Here is a 22,500-nt window from a genome sequence, read left to right as displayed (position 1 = left end):
GTATTCGCGTGATATAAAATAATATTGTTCACGTATGTATTTATGTGTTTTATTTCAACAAAATGACGGTAAATGTGATAACTACGTAAAAGCTGAAACGAAATGAAATATTGTGCTTGTTTTGCGTTAAAATGGATGATTTGGTCTTAAAACCAAAACCACATTTGTTTGAAAATTTTAGAAGAGCAGTATATCGATGATAAGATTTAATCAAACGAAAAAATAAAAATAATAATACGGACTTTTTTGTACCCAATTGGGCTTGGTTTTGAACCTGTATGCTATGTTACTTTATTGTTCAAGTTTATGGTTTGACAGTATATATGAAAAAATATGTTGTATGTTTTTTGATTGCTCAAGCACTGGACGAAAACGTTTGTCATATTTTGCAATATATTTAGCTCAGTATGTTGTTGTGATACGACGTAAGTATCATTGGAATATTGTACAAGATGCTCTACGACATTTAGGAAATCTAAATCTCAATACTGTAACTTTTACTCATATTTTATAGAAAAAATATACAAGTTTATAAATCAGACGACCACGTTTATATATGTAAGTATAAAAACTAAATGAATAAAACTTAATGAAGCCGAGACAGAATGAAGAATCATATATCAGATTTCTAAGAATTATATAAGCTAAACTTTAGAATTTTATCTAAAATTAAAATCCAAACCCGAATAATTTTTTATATTAAATAAAATTTTAGGAAATGAATTGGGGAAATTGCCTTCCCCAGAAACTAACTGTTTCTTCAAAATATCAACAAAATAAAATGTTTTTTTGAATCATTCAAATCATATGCTTCATTTTCACAAAACTAATAGTTATTGCACATTCCATACCTTCGAAAGGGCTAGACATGTTTTTGCCAAGAACGAATTACAACTTTTCCCCATCATTAAAATCATTTCAATCAATCATCAATTGAATGTTTTTAAATCATTCAAATTAGATGGTCTGTTTTCTCAAAAACTTAACACTAGCTTTGTGGATGTTTGTTATATACCTATTTTTCCTTAAGTGAGCCAATTTGACTCATGCAAGAAGATAAAAGTTTACAAAATGAAATTCTAAGCTAATTTTATAAAATATTGATCATCAAAAAATTAACAAATAACATTTTTTACGGTTTTGTCAAGTACATCAACTCAATAATTGGTGCTATTATAATAAGTTAGTGTTTATTGAATAAGTTTGCAATGCTTTTCAATTTTTATGCTTCGTAATTAGTAGTAAAACTTTTTAATAAGGATTGACTTGGTATCTTTTTTGGCTACCGCAATTTAAGGTATTTTGTTTCGTTTTGGACACATTAGTACATACAGCGTCAACCAAAGTGTTTTTATTTTCTTAGGAACAATGAAAATATAGTTGTAGGAATTTATCAATTAACAACAAACTCTTAATAAAAGTACAAAACTGTATTAAAATTGGATCACTTATATTAGTCGACATATCATGATATCTATTGTTTTTATGATTTCTGATCAGGGCTAACTTAAATTTCCATATAGTATTATAATTAAGTTATATTTCGCCCACAGCCTAAACTCGGTAGCTCTGCATTACTTAGCTACTAAAATTTTGCCCAAGAAAGATTTGCTTTTAGGATTTCATTCTTGTCCAAGTATGGAAAATCTTTTATAAAATATTTGCATTTTACACCTGATTCCAGGCAACATTTGATGCCGAATTTTTCCGGCTTATTTGAAATGTGCAGTGTAAATTGGCATCTAGCTTTAGTAGAAAATAACTGTTCATCGTTTGCTATGTTTGCGGCAGGTTTGAAATAAAAATTAATATTCAGTATAATTTTTTTTCATAGTTTTGGAATCAATGCAAATCATATATATGAAGTAATTATATTCCACATTCTATAACGCAAAATGAAGATGTCTGCGAGGAAATTAATGCCTGTCTGCGTAATGCATACATTTAATTAAATAAATACACTGCAAATGTTGTGTGATTCAAAACACAAAAACGTATTAAAAATCATGAAAAAGCTCGACATTATACACATAAGGAAGTGGTATCACATAAAGGATGTTTTTTAACACGGCGATCGTTTAAATTATCGCTCCTTTGTCGTGTACGAATAATGCTACGACACCAGACATGTAAAGAAACATGCATACAGTGTGTAAATAATCACACCAAGTTATGCAATAAATCTACAATCAATTAAAATAGATCGTTTTAAATAATATTTTATTTGTAATAACCAATTTGGTTCGACTTTTAATGAATACATGAGTGTGAAATCTTCGAAGAAATTTGTAGAATACTATACAAAATGAAGTAAAATGAGTAAGTAAATATACATGAACTTAATTATTCAATATTTATATCGTAAAATTAATTACAGTTGGATGAGATAATTCTATTGAAATTGCTTATGAGAACTGCAACTTGAAAATTTAATTTATCTTCAAATATAAAGGTTCTTAGTTTTGAGGTTAGTTTGAGATTGAAAATGTAATTCTCAATTTGTACGATATATCTTAATTTATCATTATATTTTCAGTAATGAAGAAAACAGATCCAACAATCAAATTAAAATAAAAGAATTACATTTTACAGGAATTTATCACAAGTAAAAAATTTATTGTGATTAAATGCAGAAATGTATCACAAGTAAAAAATTTATTCCGAATGTACTGTGTGAGCGAAGGCCTTAGATAGATAATGAGGCTCAACAAATTCATGGTATAATAAACAAATTTCTTTCACTAAAACGTGGTCAAATGGCAATAGTTTTTCTAGTGTTGTGCACTATATTTTATTTTAGGTTTTTCTGAGGTTTTTAATTCAAAAAGTTTAAATGAAAATTTTTTGTTGAATACAATATGACATAATTGAAAAGATCATGAATGTATTCTCTATAGAAAACAATAATACGAAAATAACTTTTATTTCTAATAAATAAAAATATGTATAATATTTACACACAATAATGTAATCAAAGTCATACTTGAAATATGACATGATCGATTTAAAGTAATTGCTGATTAATATATTCTATAATATTCGTTCACACAGTGGATTTAACATAATCCATAGAACAACGCCTTTTTGTAACTTTACTCATCATGTATTAATTGTGTTTGAACAACTTTATGTAATTAAAATAAAAATTAACATACATTCATTGACTGTTTGTATTTTTTTACTTTTTCGCTGGAAATATAATCTTATTCTTTGAACAGCTGTAATATCTGTCTTTCCTGAAAAATTGAAGCCATACATTTATATTTGTTTTATTTATCAAGCCCTGCACATAGCTTGATCTATGAATTATTTTTTTTATTTGAACGTTAATGCAATCATCATCATCAGTATCTAGTTTAGGTAGATAATTTGGTATAGGTATAAATACAAACCCCTCAAATTTACACAAAGTAGGAATTCTACCCGAATTTAATGCCTTTCGACAAGTTTGACATTCAACCTGATTATTTGAATCAATATTCAGAAAACCATTATTAAGAATTTGTTTTTGAGCATCATTTGATATTTTTCAGTTACTTTGAAACGTAAGTCTATCACATACAAAGCATACTTAGCCAAAGCTATCATTTAAAAATTGTTTTTCAAGCAATTTTCGTGCATTCCTAAACAAATAGAAATCTTTATATGGATGTTCGAATACTTCAATTGACTCTTTAAAAAGATCAGTTCTTGTCATAATATTATTAGTCACATTATATACAGAATCATCAATTTGCAATTGACGTAATGTAGTTGCTGTATCAGCAAGAGTAACAGCAGTACTTTTATCTAAAAAGATAACAGAATAATATGTTTAAATGTGAATAGTTGAAGCGTTTTTCAGGATTCAAATAGCGAAAAAAGATTCTAACTTATGTCAATGACATTAACATCTAAATTGATCTCCTGACTCAAGATTTTCTAATAAATCAGTAACCGATTATTTTCCTGCAGTTGTTTTGTTTGACGATGTAATCTTGATCTTTCAGAGTTTGTAAGAGGCTTTGAACCTGCATCAATATTTATAATTACTATTATAATAAATTAAAATTAGTCTTTATAGCCAATATAAAATAGAAACATGTAAACTTACGTTAAATTTCGAATGAAGAAATATTGTTTCCACAATTTCACTTATCATGTAATTGTGTTTGTAGAACTTCATTATTGACTGCTTGTTTGTTTTGATTATTTCGCTGGTGATACATTTTCATTCTTTGAGCAACTGTAGTATCTGTCTTTTGTAAAAATATTTTCCATTTGAGTAATAACCTTAAAGGTAAATAGTAACCTCGAAAAACTCGAATAATACAAATTACTTCAATAAACTTACATTTCTTACGCAGCGCATATTTTTCATTTATTTCATTATTTGCGATCATTTGCACTACAATTATTTATGGGGAACGGGATAAAATATATATTAATAGATCCTGACATTTTTGTCAACTCACAATTTATACTAGTATTTAAGCTTAAAAAGTTTTGACATGACTCTGTGCACGTATAAAGCACGCTTTCGGTGACGTACGCACGTATAAAGTCACGCATCAGAATCGACCCGTATAGAAATCATATTATCGAGAGCGAATGACTCTCACTTCAACTTGGCGTAACAATTTCCGTTACATTTGTACGGATTTACAACCATGTCGCGCCTAAAGAAGTTTTATTTTAAAATATGACTAATGCATTGTTTTGGTGGGTGGTGGTTTACACTACACATGATATTATATTTCGAGCTATCATTGTAACTGATGACAAAATTAGGATGGGAATTGATAATCGGATAATTGATTTTGGACACTATTTTGTATGGCACAGATCTTATACACATGCTTATTAAAAATATGCATTAAAATATATTGAACAGAAGCACTAGACCCAAAAACATGATAGCAGAAGTTTTGAAAAAAAAATTCATGGGCCTGGTTTCTTGCAAACTGCTATTTATTATCATTATGTAAAATATGAAATATTGGCAACAGTAATGAATAGTAGAAATATAACATTGTGCACGCCATACAAACATCGAAATTAAACTATTTTTAATACATTTAAGTAATTCTTTTTTGTGATTTTTGTTATTAATTATATTTCATGTTAAATTTGTTGAATTAATAATTAAATATAATTAATATTATTACAAACTGAATTTCAAATATCAAAAATAAAATTAAAATAATCGTAAAGTTGTGAATTTTGAATTTTAGTAAATTAATAAATAAAATAATAATATTTTATACTGTTTATTTATTTCAATAAAAAATAGCATTTGTGGTACTACAAATTGTAGAATTAACTTCTTGTAGTGTAAGTTATAGTAATCGCAAACAATCAAAAATAAAAATGATTATATATATTTACGTTTCAAAGGTTTTTTTAGCGTTTTGGCATACCTTAGAATTAGTGGGGTGCATGGCATTGTGCTTAAGACAAATTGCTAGATCTTTCCGTAAAGTAATTAAAAATCTTGATACGAAACCCATAAAAATTTATACAAAATGTGTTCACATCATTAAAATCTCTATAAAATATCTGATAATTTGATGTAAATATGTCCAATAAATATTTTTGACCGCCGAATGTCACTTTTTTAACTTATTTTTTTTGAGAGTCTATAACCACTGGACCTGTTTCCCAAAAATTTAAACTGTTTTTCATCTTGTCAATACAAGTAAAATATTTTTTGAATTATTAAAATCAGATGCTCCGTTCTCTTAAAAACTGAGTTACCGTTTTTGGCACTTTTTGCACCGGCTTTTTGGAACGGTTAGATCTGCTTTCGCCAAAAACTAATCAGCAGATCTCATTATCAATACAAATCGAATGTTTTTTAAATTATTCAAATCGGTTATTCCATACCGTCAAAAATGTCGAGGACATTTGTTAGAACCATATATGTGAATTTTAAAATTAAAAATATTTATACGAAACCCAAAAAAAATTACACAAAATGTGTAGACATCATTAAAATCTCTATAAAATATCTAATAATTTAATGTACATATGTCCAATAAACAGTTTTGACCACCAAATGTCATTTTTTTAACTTTTTTCATTGAGAGTGTATAACCGCAGGATCTGCTTTTCCAAAAATTCAATCAATTTTTTATTTTGTCAATATGAGTAAAATATTTTTTGAATTAATAAAATCGAACTCTCCGTTCTCTTGAAAACTAGGTTACCGTTTTTGGCTCTTTTTGCCCCTTATCTTTGGAATGGCTGGTCTTATCAATACGAATCGAATATTTTTTGTATTATTCAAATCGGTTAATCGATGTTCCCGAGATTGTCGACGAAAATTTGTATCCGCACACAAACACACACATACCTTATTTGCCTTAAGGTTCGATGCCATGCACCCCACTAGTTATAATTTTTAACGTTCAACATTCTTCAAATAAGCAAATCATTAACACCCCACTATGTCGTGTTCTCATGATACCCCACCGATCGGGGTCGTTTTATAATATCACACCCGACCGATGTGTTTGTCAAAACACGCCAAAAAGTAGATAAAAAATGACATACAAATACCACCCCTTGTCTTGTTTTAGTACGCGACATACGTTTGCAGTGTAACTAGTTCATATTGGTATTTTACCTTGACGCAAGTTACATGAACTTTGCAATATACTCGTATGTGTAAATAATCGACGTAATCAATGAAAAATAAATTAATTTTTGAGGATTTAACAATATTCGGAGTGGATTTATTACACATGCTTGAAAACAATCGAACACGTCAACTATTTTCTTAAAGCAAATTTTCACAAATCAAAAATTTTTATTATTGAACAAGTTTCCATGGGACTTTAATGGTTTAGTTCTTCATTGAGACCAATTACTCTATCATTATACCAACTAAAAAAAAGTTCATTGAAAATCGGCTTAGTTTTATTTTCAACAGTTAATTACAAGAAAACGGTTTGATAGATTTTCACCTAAAACTAATCAGTATCATTCCCAAATAATATCTTTCGGATAGTTTTAGATTTTTTTAAATCGATCCGATGGTATGACTTAAATATGGACGAAAAGTTTAACACTTTTTTTCAAATTACAAAGAAACGGGTCGGCCGATCGTCGCACAAAACTGAGAAACGATAATTCTAATCGAGACGTATCAAAGGGCTTTTAAATTTCTGAAATCGATTCAGGCGTTTTTGAGGAAATGACGATGAAATGTCTAATTTTGCCAAATGCCAAAGAAACGATTTTGCAAACTTTGATGAATTTTTAAAGTTAAACGAGTTGTTGTAGAGCCGTAATATTTAAGTATGATCTATAAGGCTATGGTATCTACTAGGGTTTACACAAAAACCGACATTTTAGAATTTTAATTTTACCAGAAAACCGGTTTTAACCGGTTTTCGAATTCTATATAGAAAATAAATTTTTGCTTGAATATTCTGTAATATCACACCTCTATCCGCAAATTTAGTGCGAATCAAAGTAGTATTTGACTGAATTTATTTATTGTTCAATTTTATGAATAAATTAAAACTAGTTGGTATTGGTATTTTGCTTTGAGGCAAGTTACATGAACTGTTATGTTTTTGACATATGTTTAGCCGTTAAAAACTAATTGGAACGTCTTCCCATCTAAAGGAATCGAATAGTTTTTAAATTATTCAAATGGTTTCATTCGTATGATTTGATTGAGAAAAAAACTTTTATCGATACATACACACCGACACATCTATTTTTTCTAAGGTTTGTCAAAATGTTCAAAAACCTTCAAAAAGTGAAGATATGCAAAAAAAAAAAATATTTTCGATTTTTGCATGATTACTATAACTTACCTCACGACAAGTTATTAACGTGTAAATCTGATAATTTACGTTTACACTTATTAAAGCTTCAACACAAATGCAAACAATTGTTTGAATGAATTTCGACGGAAAGCATCAATTATCTTTTTTGTAAAAATTTAGGAAATATTAACCACTTAGAAAAGAAAACATATTTCATAATAGATGGCGCTACTAGAAATATGAATACTCAACATTCTTATTAATATTACATCATGTTTGGCAAAGGCTAAACTTTATCCACGGGCAATAATAACAAGACCACTACCAGAAATGTCAATAAATATGATTCCAAATGTCAAGCAAAGGTACCGTATTTTTCTTTGCACGTGAAATGTTATAGTATTGCACAAAAATCGTTAATGAATATTTTTGCACATCTTCACATTTGAAGACTTCCTGAACATTTTGACACACCTCAGAAACAATGGATGTATGTATAGGCTAAGGAATCCTAATGCACGCTAAAATATGAGATAAGACTATTTTATTCTAACAATTAGTCTGCTTGATTATATTTTGTTTATATGTTACGGTAAATGTGCACATTCCCCAAAACGCTAGGTGAATGTGGAGTTCTCAAACAATCAAATTAAAAGAATGGTTAATAGTCAATTGTTAGTATAATAATAAATAATGAATAGTGATAACTGAATAGTTAAATAGTTACTAGCTGAATAGTGAATACTTAGTAGTTAATAGTGAATAGTAATAAGTGAATAGTTATTAGTAAATAGTGAATTTAGAATAATTGAATAATGAATAGTAAATAGTAAATAGTGATAACGAAATAGTTTAATAGTTAATATTTAAATAGATGAATAGTAAATAGTGAATAGTTAATAGTAAATAGTGAATAGTGATAACTGAATAGTTAAATAGTGAACAGTTATTAGTAAATAGTGAATAGTTATTAGTAAATAGTGAAAAGTTATTAGTTAGTAGTAAATTAAGAATAATTGAATTGTGGATAGTTAAATAGTGAATAGTTAATAGGTAAACAGAATAGTGAATAGTAATAACTGAATAGTAGTTAATAGTAAATAGTGAATAGTGATAACTGAATAGTTAATAGTAAATAGTGAATAGTGAATAGTTAATAGTTAATAGTAAATATTTGAATAGTAAAATCGTGAATAGTAAATAGTGATAACTGAACAGTTAATAGTAAATAGTGAATAGATAATAGCAGATAGTGAATAATTATTAGTAAATAGTGAATTAAGAATAGTTAAATAGGTAATAGTTAATGGTTAAATAGTTAATAGATATTAATTAAATAGTTAATAGTTCATAGTTAATAGTTAATAGTGAATAATAGATATTTATAGATAGATAAATAATAGATATTTATATGCATATGACTAAAATAAATTATATATATAATATACAAATACAAATACAAATACAAATAAATAAAATACAAATACAAATACAAATACAAATACAAATACAAATACAAATACAAATACAAATACAAATACAAATACAAATACAAATACAAATACAAATACAAATACAAATACAAATACAAATACAAATACAAATACAAATACAAATACAAATACAAATACAAATACAAATTCAAATACAAATTCAAATACAAATTCAAATACAAATACAAATTCAAATACAAATGCAAATTCAAATACAAATTCAAATTCAAATACAAATTCAAATTCAAATACAAATTCAAATTCAAATACAAATTCAAATACAAATTCAAATACAAATTCAAATACAACTACAAATACAAATGCAAATACACATTCAAATACAAATACAAATTCAAATACAAATCCAAATACAAATTTGAATACATTTTCAAATACAAATTCAAATACGAATTCAAATACAAATACAAATTTAAATACAAATTCAAATACAAATTTAAATTCAATTACAAATTCAAATACAAATTCAAATACAAATTCAAATACAAATTCAAATACAAATTCAAATACAAATTCAAATACAAATTCAAATACAAATTCAAATACAAATTCAAATACAAATTCAAATACAAATTCAAATACAAATTCAAATACAAATTCAAATTCAAATACAAATTCAAATTCAAATACAAATTCAAATTCAAATACAAATTCAAATACAAATTCAAATACAAATTCAAATACAAATTCAAATACAACTACAAATACAAATGCAAATACACATTCAAATACAAATACAAATTCAAATACAAATCCAAATACAAATTCGAATACATTTTCAAATACAAATTCAAATACGAATTCAAATACAAATACAAATTTAAATACAAATTCAAATACAAATTTAAATTCAATTACAAATTCAAATACAAATTCAAATACAAATTCAAATACAAATTTAAATACAAATTCAAATACAAATTCAAATACAAATTCAAATACAAATTCAAATACAAATTCAAATACAAATTCAAATACAAATTCAAATACAAATTCAAATACAAATTCAAATACAAATTCAAATACAAGTTCAAATACAAGTTCAAATATAAATACAAATACAAAATATACAAATACAAATACAAAACTAGTGGGGTGGGTGGCATCGTGCCTTAAGGCAAATTGCTGAAACTTCCCGTACCGTAACGAAATGTTCGAGGATTACTGAATGTTTTCAAATAGATTATTATAAATATTGAAACATTGTCTAATATTTATAAATATTATATAAACTGAATTGCAGAGTTGAAATTATTTGTAAAGTATATTAGAACTATAGTCAGAATTAAAAATAAATATTTTCGATATACAAAAAACTAAAAAAAAAACTAAAAAAAAAAAAAAAAAAAAAATCCAAAATCGATTATTTTGTTAAGACAAGCAGAAAGTTCTTTGAATCATTTAAATCGGACGCTTAGTTCTCTCAAAAACTGCCATTTTTTACATATTTAGCTCCGTATCTTCAAAATGGCTGGGCCTGCCTTTGCCAGAAACTAATAAACACTTCTCCCAATCATTACTAATTGAATGTTTTTTAGATCATTCAAATCGGATACTCCGTTCTCTCAAAAATACGATTTCTATTTTCTGCACTCTTGGCTCCGTATCTCCGAAACGGCTGGACCTGCCTTTGCCAAAAACTAAAAGCTCTTTTCCCTATCAATAGGAATCGAATGTTTTTTGAACCATTCAAATCGGTTGATCCGTGCGCCCTAAAACGTGACTGGAAATTTGTATCCACACATACATACACACACACACACACACACACACACACACATCCATTTTTTCTGAGGTATGCCAAAACGTTCAGAAACCTTCAAAACGTCGAGAAATGTAAAAATTTTCAATTCCGATTTTCGGCCCATTACAATAACTTACCCTACGGGAAGTTAAAAATATACAAATACAACCATAAATATATAATTATATAAATATATAAATATATAATATATAAATATATAAATATATAAATATATAAATATATAAATATATAAATATATAAATATATAAATATATAAATATATAAATATATCTCTAAATCTCTATCCCTCTCTCCCTCTATCCTCTCTCCATATCTCCCTCTCCCCTCTATCTCTCTCCCTCTCTCCCTCTCTCCCTCTCTCCCTCTCTCCCTCTCTCCCTCTCTCCCTCTCCCTCTCTCCCTCTCTCCCTCTCTCCCTCTCTCCCTCTCTCCCTCTCTCCCTCTCTCCCTCTCTCCCTCTCTCCCTCTCTCCCTCTCTCTCCCCTCTCTCCCTCTCTCCCTCTCTCCCTCTCTCCCTCTCTCCCTCTCTCCCTCTCTCCCTCTCTCCCTCTATCCCTCTCTCCCTCCTCTATATCTATAAAAGAGGATCGCCTTATGTGCTACCACTTATAACTCACGAACGGCTGAACCGATTTAGATGAAAATTGGCAGGGAGGTAGTTTAGAGCCAGGAGAAGGACTTAGGATACTTTTTATCCCTTTATTTCATTCTAATTCAAAATTAATTATTTATAAACAATCCATGTAGTTTATTCAATCTATGATACTATCAATGATTTCATCCATGACATTTACATTCGATTGTCAACTGTCATTCGGTGTTTCTGTTTTGATACAAATATATTGATATGCATTTCTTAATGACCATTATTTGAAAATTATTACGTGAATAATATAAATATATTAATCGCCACGGAAAATTAATACAAAGTGGCAAATAAATTAATTCTTAATAACACCAAGCGATGCTAGATGGACGATGGGGAAATTTATTTCTTGAAAATGGAAATGTAATTATTTATATAATTAGGTATTTATGTATATTTGTTTATACGTATTTAAATAGAGTATTTGAGGTGTTTATTTTATATATCAGCAATAAGTATAATCATCAACAAATTAATAAAAAAAATATTCTGAAATATAGTTTCTTGACATAACCTCAAAATTTGTAATAAAAATGTAAATAGTTATACATTAATTGTTGTTAATTTGTAATTTCTTTATACATATCTTATAAAATGTTTCAGGTGTTTACAACTAATTGGCATATATATATTATCAGCAAATGTGCTTTGATTCGACAATAAAAAGGTCTAATTGAAGTAATCGACTACTTTAAGTTAACTATAGTGATAGAATATTAGTTTTTGGTTCTCATATATTATAACCCAGCTATAAACCTCACGGAGCCCCAGACCTTTCCAGCGAATGCAAAATTGTCGAATTCGGTTTGTGCATTCTGGAGTTATATTGTCAAAACTTATAACTCAAGAAGGCTGAACCGATTTAACTGAAAATTGGCTTTGGTAAAGTTGGTAAAAGTTGGTGCTTTGATTCGACAATAAAAAGGTCTAATTGAAGTAATCGACTACCTTAAGTTAACTATAGTGATAGAATATTAGTTTTTGGTTCTCATATATTATAACCCAGCTAAAACCTCACGGAGCCCCAGACCTTTTCAGCAAATGCAAAATTGTCGAATTCGGTTTGTGCATTCTGGAGTTATATTGTCAGAACTTATAACTCAAGAAGGCTGAACCGATTTAACTGAAAATTGGCTTTGGTAAAGTTGGTAAAAGTTGGTTCAGAGCCAGGAGAAGGACATAGGATACCTTTTATCCTGTTCGACTTGGAATAACAATAAGCAAATGACAGCTATGTAATCACGCATGGATGACAATTCAATATTTGTAAGGAATTAATAATAAAATTATTTATTTTAAATAAATAATTAACAATTATAATATAATGATAGTGCCATTGCCCATTCGTATAAACAGTGAAGCGAACTATGTATAACTCAGTATGGTTGACAAATCATATTTTTCTCAAACACAATGCTCTGAAAGAACTTATTTGTATAATTATGTACTCATTGGTATTTATAAAACCTTTTCTAGATTATTCAGATTTAGAACCTAAATTTGGAATTGATCAAAGGAACATTTTGTCGAATAGCTTATTTCCAGTTATAATTTTCTGAATTTATTCAAGAATGGATAGTAATGTATGAAGATCCACGACCGAAGTGTCAAAAACCAGTAAAGCTAAGCATTGTTTAACAGCAGTATTTGAATGTAAAGGGAAAAATATGTATAATCAGCTATAACCTGATTCTTATGACTTTGGTATTGGGAGATAAATGGTAATCTTTGAAAATCCATAGTAAAAGTATTTTCTTCCATTGGTAGTTTTCTAGCAATTAGTTGAAAATGTAATTATTTTGTAAAATACCTTTGAAATTAAAATATGACATTAGACCTGCTTGCCATCTGGCCGTTCCAAGTTACCCCGTTATAGGGTAAAAAGGTCTAGATAAATTTTTTTTAAAGACAGCAGAAAAGCACGTTTTTACAATGATGAAGTAGCTGGTAGTTTTACTGAACGTAGTCAGATAATTGTTCATTTGAAATGTGTCATTTGTTGTGATGTAATTGGTTTGATTTTCATAATAAAATTTATATTTGCCTAAAGTCAAATTGGACCTTTGTGCCTTGCCCTGTTCTACATATATACTTTTTATTAAATTTACTTTTATTCATCGAATATTACTAGAAACTTTTCAAAAAGCAGGTCAAAAAAGAGATACCTAAATCATTTTGTATCTCTCCTCGCAGAAATTTGAAAAATTTGTACAAGCTCAATAGTATTATTTACAATTATACACAAAATCCAGAATCCAAAAAAAAATTCAAAAAATTTGAAACGCATTCATTAATCGATTAAATGGAATTTGTAATGACTATATAAGTCGAAAGACCAACAAAGACTTGGATTGAATTATGCCATGTTTTCTATAGAAAGTGTATAAAACTTTCAGTTTGGTTGTATTAATAAAATATATACAAACTAATGGGGTTTATTGTTTCTATAATATCTCATTGTATATAGCAATTCAAACAACACATCCTTACACAAAAAGTATTAATTTTTTAGATACTCTAGAAATTGTTTATAAAATAACTTACTTAGCAAAACAACGTTTGCCGGGTCAGCTAGTATAAATATAAATATATGAATTATTATTTCGCCCGCACGCGCGCACGTGCGTGAGTTGAACTCACATTCGCCAAATGAGCCAGTAAATGTGCAGATTTACCGGTGAATGTGCACATTAACCGAGATAGGCACATTTACCGTAACACACACACACATATATATATACTAGCTGACCCGGCAAACGTTGTTTTGCTAAGTAAGGTATTTCTAAACATTTTCTGAAGAATAAGAAAAAGAATACTTCATTTTAGGAGTGTAAGGATGTGCAGTTTGAATGGTACAGACAATGTGGTATTATAAATACAATAAACTCCAAAGTCTACTTGTATAATAATAAATTATATAATTCATAATAACAAAATTTGTTTGTCCATATTTTGTTAATACAATCAAACTGGAAGTTTTATTCTCTAAAAATATGGTATAATTCAATCCAAGTCTTTCTTAGTCTTTAGCCGTGGTCAATGTTCAGATGGTCATTTTTGCCCCACACAAATGTAAGTTTTTAAAGTGGTTATATGAGGAATACTGATGAATCTCACTCATAATTAACGTTACATTTTATAAAACAATTAAATAGTGTATAGTTAAAATGTATATTAAGGTCTCGTGAACTAAATCACACTGCTCACAACCCGAAAAACTAACAACAAAAGAAAATATTTTCGTTATGGTTTTTCAAAGATTACCGTTTATCTCCCGATAGCAAATTCATAAGAATCAAGGTTATAGCTGGTTATACATCTTTTCTTATATACTTTCAAATATTATTGTAGAGCAATGCTAAATTTTACTGGATATTGGTGGTGGATTTTATTAATCCAAGATCTTCATATATTACTATCCATCCTTTGATTAATTAATAGAAAGTTATTCTAGTTAATTCTTCAAATTTAGTGGAAAATAACCATTATAATTATATTTTACATTGCATTATCTAATGATTGTTGAAATTCTTCATCTTTTGCAATTTGTAGAGTGATTTAATAAAACATGAATGATACCTGACTGTGTCTAAAATACGTGGATTTTGACGAGCATTATAATCAATTTCCAAAGTATTTTATTCCAGAGAACTTGTATTTATGTGCATTGATAATTTTACAGGTGTGTGTTCCAAAGTTATATTATCAACCGAATCTTCTTATTTAAGTAGTGGTCTGTTATATCTGGGAATAAGTTATTCGACAAAATGTCCTCTTTGATCGATTCCAAATTTAGGTTTTTAATTTAAATAATCTGAATAAAATAATTATATAATCTACAAAATGTTATATAAGCACTAATGAATACAAAATTATGCAACTAAGGCTGGCCCAATTTGCACAGCCATTTTAACGTTTTACCACGCATTGTTATATCTACAGTAGACCCTCGCTTTACACGGCACTCTGGGCACACAGTTCCCATACTACACGGAGCTAAAAATCCGACATCCCTCCGACTACACGGACTTCTTATTACGCGGTATTTGGTCAACAGCCCATAAGTTCATTATGCAAAAGGGTATTGATGTAAATTTTGTTATCGACTTTTATCTTTTAGACATGCCCTATTGCTTATTTATCTATGCTCCATACAACGCGATAAAAATGGTGCAATTTGTACCAACTCTGAGTCTCTCATAACACGGTTCCCATACTGCACTATGTAAGGTTCCATAGAACGCACTACGAATTAGCCTGAATTGTATGTTAAATACGAGTTTCTTATAGCACGGTTCCTATACTGCACGGTACGCACTAGCCGCGTAAAGCGAGGGTTTACTGTATATATATAAAAGAGGATCGCTTAAGTAGCAACACCTATAACTCACGAACGGCTGAACCGATTAAAATTGGATTAAAATTAGATTAAAATTGGCATGGAGGTAGTTTAGAGCCAGGAGAAACATATAGGATACTTTTTATCCCGTTTTCCATTCTAATTCAAAATTAATTTTTTATAAAATATCCATTTAGTTTTTTCAGTCTATGATTCTATCAATAATTTTATCCATGACATTTACTTTCAATTGTCAATTGTCATTCGATGTTTCTGTTTTGATACAAATATATTAATATGCATTTTTTTACACCACTTTTGGAAAATTATTACTTGAATAATAAATTTTTTTTATTAACCACGGGAAATTATTACGAAGTGGCAAGTAAATGAATTCTTAATAATAGCAAGCGATCCAAATAGACGATGGAGAAATTTATTTCTTGGCAATGGGAATGTAATTATTTATATACTTAGGTATTTATGTATATTTGTTTATACGTATTTAAATAGAGTATTTGAGTTTTTTGTATTCTAAATATCAGCAATAAGTATAATCATCCACAAATAAACTAAAAAAAAAATATTTTGAAATATAGTTTCTTAACATAACCTCAAAATTTGTAATAAAAATATAAATAGTTATATATTAATTGTTGGTAATTTATAATTACTTTATACATATCTTATAAAATGTTTCAGGTGTTTACAAATAATTGGCAGATATATTATAAGCAAATGTGCTTTGATTCGACAATAAAAAGGTCTAATTGTAATTACTCGACTAGCTTATGTTAACTATCGTGATAGAATATTGGTTCTTGGTTTTATATATATATATATATATATATATATATATATATATATATATAAAGTCGTGTTAATTACTCCACTTATAATACTGAAGAAGGCTGAACCGATTTAGCTGAAAATTGGCAGTAGTTGGTAGTTTAGAGTCAGGAGAAGGACATAGGATACTTTTTATCCCGTTCGACTTGGAATAACAATAAGCAAATGACAGCTATGTAATCACGTATGGATGATAATTTGATATTTGTAAAGAATTATTAATAAAATTATTTCTTTTAAATAAATAATTAACAATTATAATGTAATGATAGCTTCATTGCCCATTCATATAAGCAGTGAAGTGAACTATAAAACTCAGCATGGTTGACAAATCATATTTTTCTCAAACACGATGCTCTGAAAGAACTCATTTGTATAATTATATACTCATTAGTATTTTTAAAACATTTTCTAGAATTTTTTTTCATTTATGTAATTTAAAATCAGAACCTTAATTTGAAATCGATAAAAGGTACATTTTGTCGAATAACTTATTCCCAGATAATATCCTGAATTTATCAAAGAATGGGTAGTAATATATGAAGGTCAGTAAAGCTAAGCATTTTTTAACAACACTATTTGAAAGAAAAGGGAAAAAGATGTATAACCAGCTATAACCTTGATTCTTATGACTTTGGTATTGGGAGATAAATGGTAATTTTTGAAAATTCATAGTAAAAGTGTTTTCTTCCGTTGGTAGTTTTTTAGCAATTAGTTAAAAATGTAATTATTTTGTAAAATACCTTTGAAATTAAAATATGACATTAGACCTGTTTGCCATCTGGCCGTTCCAAGTTACCCCGTTATAAGGTAAAAAGGTCTAGATAAATTTTTTTGAAAAACATCAAAAAAGCATATTTCTACAATGATGAAGTAGTTGTCACTTTTACTGAACGTAGTCAGATAATTGTTCGTTTCAAATGTGTCATTTGTTGTTATATAATTGGTTTGATTTTCATAATAAAACTTATATTTGCTCAAAGTCTAATTGGACCTTTGTGACTCGCCCTGCTCTACATATATACTTTTTATTGAATTTACTTTAATTCATCGATTGTTACTTGAAACTTTTCAAAAAGCAGGTCAAAGAAGAAATACTTAATTTATTATCTTAATTATATATTTATATATATTTATATATATATATATATATATATATATATATATATATTATATATTTATTTCTTAATTATTATATTTATTTACTTAATTTATAAGAACAAAGTGTAGAGAAAATATCAAAAGCAAGGCATGTTATTGACGTTGGCGAGTCGCGGAGTTGCGATATTTGTAATTAAAAACTTGAGATTGCAAAAATAAAATAAGATTTGGTGAGATGGCTACTGGTGGTGATGCTGAAAGCTTGGTGACCGAAGCCTTAAGAGTGCTATCGTTGACGGATTTGATTACTCTTACTAGGGCCACAACCGGTGATAAAAACGAAAGCATCTCGAGCAGCAAATTGTTAGCGACGATACCGATATTCGACTGGTCGTCTGAGCAATGCATCGAGGCATGGTTTGAGCGCGTCGAGGCCGTACGTGACGCATACGAGGTGCCTAAGAAAAAAATGGCGGTGCTGATAATATCGAAGCTTTCGGGGCGGGCACGACAATTATACGACAGCAAGGCAGAGTATGCAACATATTCATACGATGAGCTTAAGATGGCGCTGACAGCGTTTTTCAAAAATGGAGAAGACATGATGACTAGGATGAAGCGGTTTGAGTCCCGGAGGTGGCGAAAACAGGAACCATTTAGCGCATACTTTCAGGAGAAGATGGCGCTAGGAAATAGGTTGGGTTTTATGGAGTCTGATTTGCTAGCTTATATGATAGACGGCTTTGACAACCCGCCACTCTAAGCTCAAGCCAAAATGAACCAATTTAAGGATTTAGCAACCCTGCTAAGTGTGATGAACGAGCTGACAGCGGCGGAACGCGGATTCAATATGATGCCGCCTAAGAGGGTACAGCCAACAGGGTTTCCAAGAGTGGAACCACAAGGCACATATCCTCCGGTGAGGTGTTTCAATTGCGGTGTAGTAGGACATATGGCATCCAGGTGTATGAAACCGAAAACGATGGAGTGGCGTGCTACAAATGTGGCTCAAAGGAACATCAGCAGAAATGTCCGCAGCACGACGCAGGTGGCGCCTGATAGCACTACACTATTAGTAAATCCCATACCGGCCGATAGTGTGATAGACTCGGGCTCAGCGATATCAATTATCAAGCGATCGTGTGTGCCTAATGGAGTACCAGTGGAGGCATGGAGCGCATGAGCCGGGTTCGAGGGCGTTAACCATGCGAGGTTAGATGTTGAAGGTATTGCGAAACTACGGTTGACGTTTCCGGAGCATGGGGCAGAAAAGCCACTAACTTTGCATGTGGTTCAGCACGAAGATTTGGAGGTAAATATTGGAAGGGGAGTGTATATAGTTGATAAAAATGCAGGAGTTAATGAAATATTGGCGATTGATGAGATTATTACAGACAAAGTGAGTTTAAATATATCGAAAGAAAATGACTATGGAATGGTAGCGACAGTTGAAGACCTGGTAAGAAAAAAATATTTGGAGAGTGAGAAACCGGAAGAACCAGAAACTGCATTCGAAATGTCAATTGTGCTAAAGCCGAATGCCTCACCATTTTATGTAGTACCCAGGGGGATATCGTTATATGAAAGAGGTCAGGTGGGTGCCATCGTACAAGATTTGTTGGATAGGGAAATTATAAGGCAAAGTAATTCGGAATTTTGTTCCCCGATAGTGATAGTTCGGAAAAAGGATGGTAAAATAAGATTGTGTGTTGACTATAGGAAACTTAACAAACGGGTGGTGCGCGATCCTTACCCCAGTCCAAGAATAGATGATTGCTTGGACTCGCTTAAGTCTAAGAGGTATTTTACGAAGCTAGATCTGAAGGACGCTTTCTTTCATGTGGTGGTGGCTGAGACTAGTAGAAAATACACTAGCTTTGTGTGTGCACAGGGACAATATGAATACAACCGTATGCCATTTGGATATTGTAATAGCCCGAATCTATTCATAAGATATGTAAGTGTCATTTTTCGTCGTTTTATAGTGAACTGTGAAGTTATAGTGTATATGGACGATTTACTAATTGCCACAGAAACAATTGAGGAGAATATTGAAGTGTTGCGTATGGTGTTAAAAGTGATTAGTAGAAATAAGCTAGAATTAAAATTAAGTAAGTGTAGTTTTGTGTTTAGAAGCATTGATTATTTAGGTTACCATATAGACGTGAACGGCATAAGGCCGAGTGATGCAAACATTGAGGCGATTGTGGATATACCCATTCCAAAGACATTCAGACAGTTAAGGAGCTTTATAGGCCTAGCCAGTTATTTTCGTAAGTTTATTAAGGACTTTAGTGTTAAGTGTAAGCTATTGTATGATTTGTGTAAGAACGGTCAAAACTTTGTGATTGAATGTGATGTAGTGGAAGCCATAAACAATATTAAGAATGAATTAGTGAATAAACCAGTGTTAGCGATTTACTCACCGAGTGCGATAACAGAACTATATACAGACGGTAGTGCGAAGGGTTATGGAGCAATACTTGTGCAAAAGCAGGCTAATGGGAAATGACACCCAGTCTGCTACTATAGTAAGAGATCCACGTCGTCGGAGTCTAAGCGGCACAGTTTTGAATTGAAGATGTTAGCTATAGTAAATGCCTTGCAAAGGTTCCATGTCTATTTATTTGGTATTCATTTTAAGCTGGTAACCGATTGTAACAGCCTGAAGCTGGCTCTACAGAAGAAGGAAATAAATCCAAAATTATTGAGGTGGTCGCTAGTATTGTCGAACTACGACTATGAGCTAGAGCATCGCGCAGCGGCAAGGATGCAGCACGTCGATGCACTTAGCAGGTGCCATGAACTACTAGTAATCGAGGAGAACAGCTTTGACCGAGTTCTGGCAATAAGACAAGGCCAGGATCCGTTGATTAGGCGAATTCGAGATGGTTTGGAGAGAGAACAGCATCAGCTGTATGAACTAAGGGAAGGATTAGTGTACAGAAAGTTCAAGAAGAGGCTTTTATTTTTGGTGCCGTCATTAATGGTAGAAGAGGTGTCTAGATTAATGCATGAACGGGCGTAGAATGAACGGCGATGACATTGAGGAAACAATATTGGTTCAGCAATATGAACCAGATAGTAAATGAGATTATACATAAATGCTTGAAATGTATCGCCTTTTCAAGCTGGAAGGGTGAGTCTCGAGGAAGGTTACACAATATCTCGAAGGGTATGCTGCCTTTCAAGACAATTTATGTGGATCATTTGGGTCCGCTACAGAAAACTAGAAACGGTAATAAACACGTTCTGGTGGTGATAGACGCGTTCACAAAATGTTGCAAATTATACACATGCAAAACCACATCAGCAAAGGAGGTAGTTGGCTGGTTGACCCAGTATTTTGAGTATTATAGCGTGCCGACTACCATAGTAGCGGACAGAGGGAGTTGCTACACGTCTGATCTTTTTAGGAATTTTTAGAGGAGAGAGATGTAAAAATAGTGCATTTAGCTGCAGGAGCCTCTTGGGCGAATGGATAGGTGGAAAGAGCAAATCGAACAATCGTTCCAATATTGGCGAAATACACAGAAGATTTAAGAGGTTGGGACACAGTTCTGTATAAGGTAGAATACGCCTTGAATAATCCGGCGTGTAAGAGCACGGGTGAGACCCCAGTATTCTATTATTTGGAGTGACACAACGGGGAGAAGTTAGGGATGAAGTGAGAGATTATCTGCAGCAGAATGAGTCGTATGACAAGGACGAAATTAGAAAGCAGGCAGCCCAAACGATGGAAAGGGGGCAAGATTATAATAAAAGATACCATGATAGGCGTAGTAAGGAAGCGGAGAAGTATAAAATTGTAGATATGGTAATGATCACCAATGTGGACACTACTATTGGTGTGAACAAGAAATTGTTACCAAGGAATAAGGGACCATATTTAGTTAAGAAGGTGTTGGACCATGACCGGTATGTCATAGGCGATGTGGAGGGATTCCAAGTAACGCAGATGCCAATGGAAACCATAATTGATCCAAGCAAAATGCGATTATGGTTTAGGGCAGAAGAGGACTATGGCCTCGAAGGGAGTGAGGGTTCTGAACTGGAAGAAGAACAGACTGATGTGAGTAGTGAGGGTGTTATTAGTGACAACAAATGAACTTGTAACTAGGACTAATCGTATAATAAACAATAAGTGTATAAACAATAAGTTAGTAGAGACAATAAGTTAGTAGAGACAATAAGTGAATGAAATATGATTTATGTTGTAATGGTTTTATGATTCAATATTGTATGTCTGCCATTTGAATATAACGGCCAAGAGTGTCTATCCTGAGGTGTATGTGCTCTATGGTGTGTCTAATGCAGAGTGTCTGATCCTTACGGAACAGAAGTGTGTATCTGTGTGCGAGTCGGTGTCTGGGAGTAACTTGTAGGGTGTTGAACAATTCGGCGTGGTGTTAACTTGGTGGATTATTAAATATATTAGTATGAAGTAAAAGGTGTTTTATTAATTAAATAATATTAGAGTAAGTCTAGTTTAAAATATATACATATATATATATATATATATATATATA

At 30.5% G+C, this 22,500-nt stretch overlaps 1 protein-coding gene across 1 annotated transcript in view; it reads left to right on the top strand.

Moving 5' to 3' along the window:
• The window catches only part of LOC113369987, a 289,295-nt gene that overhangs the window by 86,167 nt on the left and 180,628 nt on the right, over positions 1–22,500 (top strand). The gene's annotated exons all lie outside the window — the stretch shown is intronic.

Source organism: Ctenocephalides felis, unplaced genomic scaffold, assembly GCF_003426905.1.
Source record: "Ctenocephalides felis isolate EL2017-DRISC unplaced genomic scaffold, ASM342690v1 CF-g0.4_SCAFFOLD_01492, whole genome shotgun sequence".
NCBI classification, from domain to species: domain Eukaryota; kingdom Metazoa; phylum Arthropoda; class Insecta; order Siphonaptera; family Pulicidae; genus Ctenocephalides; species Ctenocephalides felis.
The sequence above is the reverse complement of the archived record's forward strand: the minus strand, read 5'-3'. Positions and strand labels throughout refer to the sequence as shown.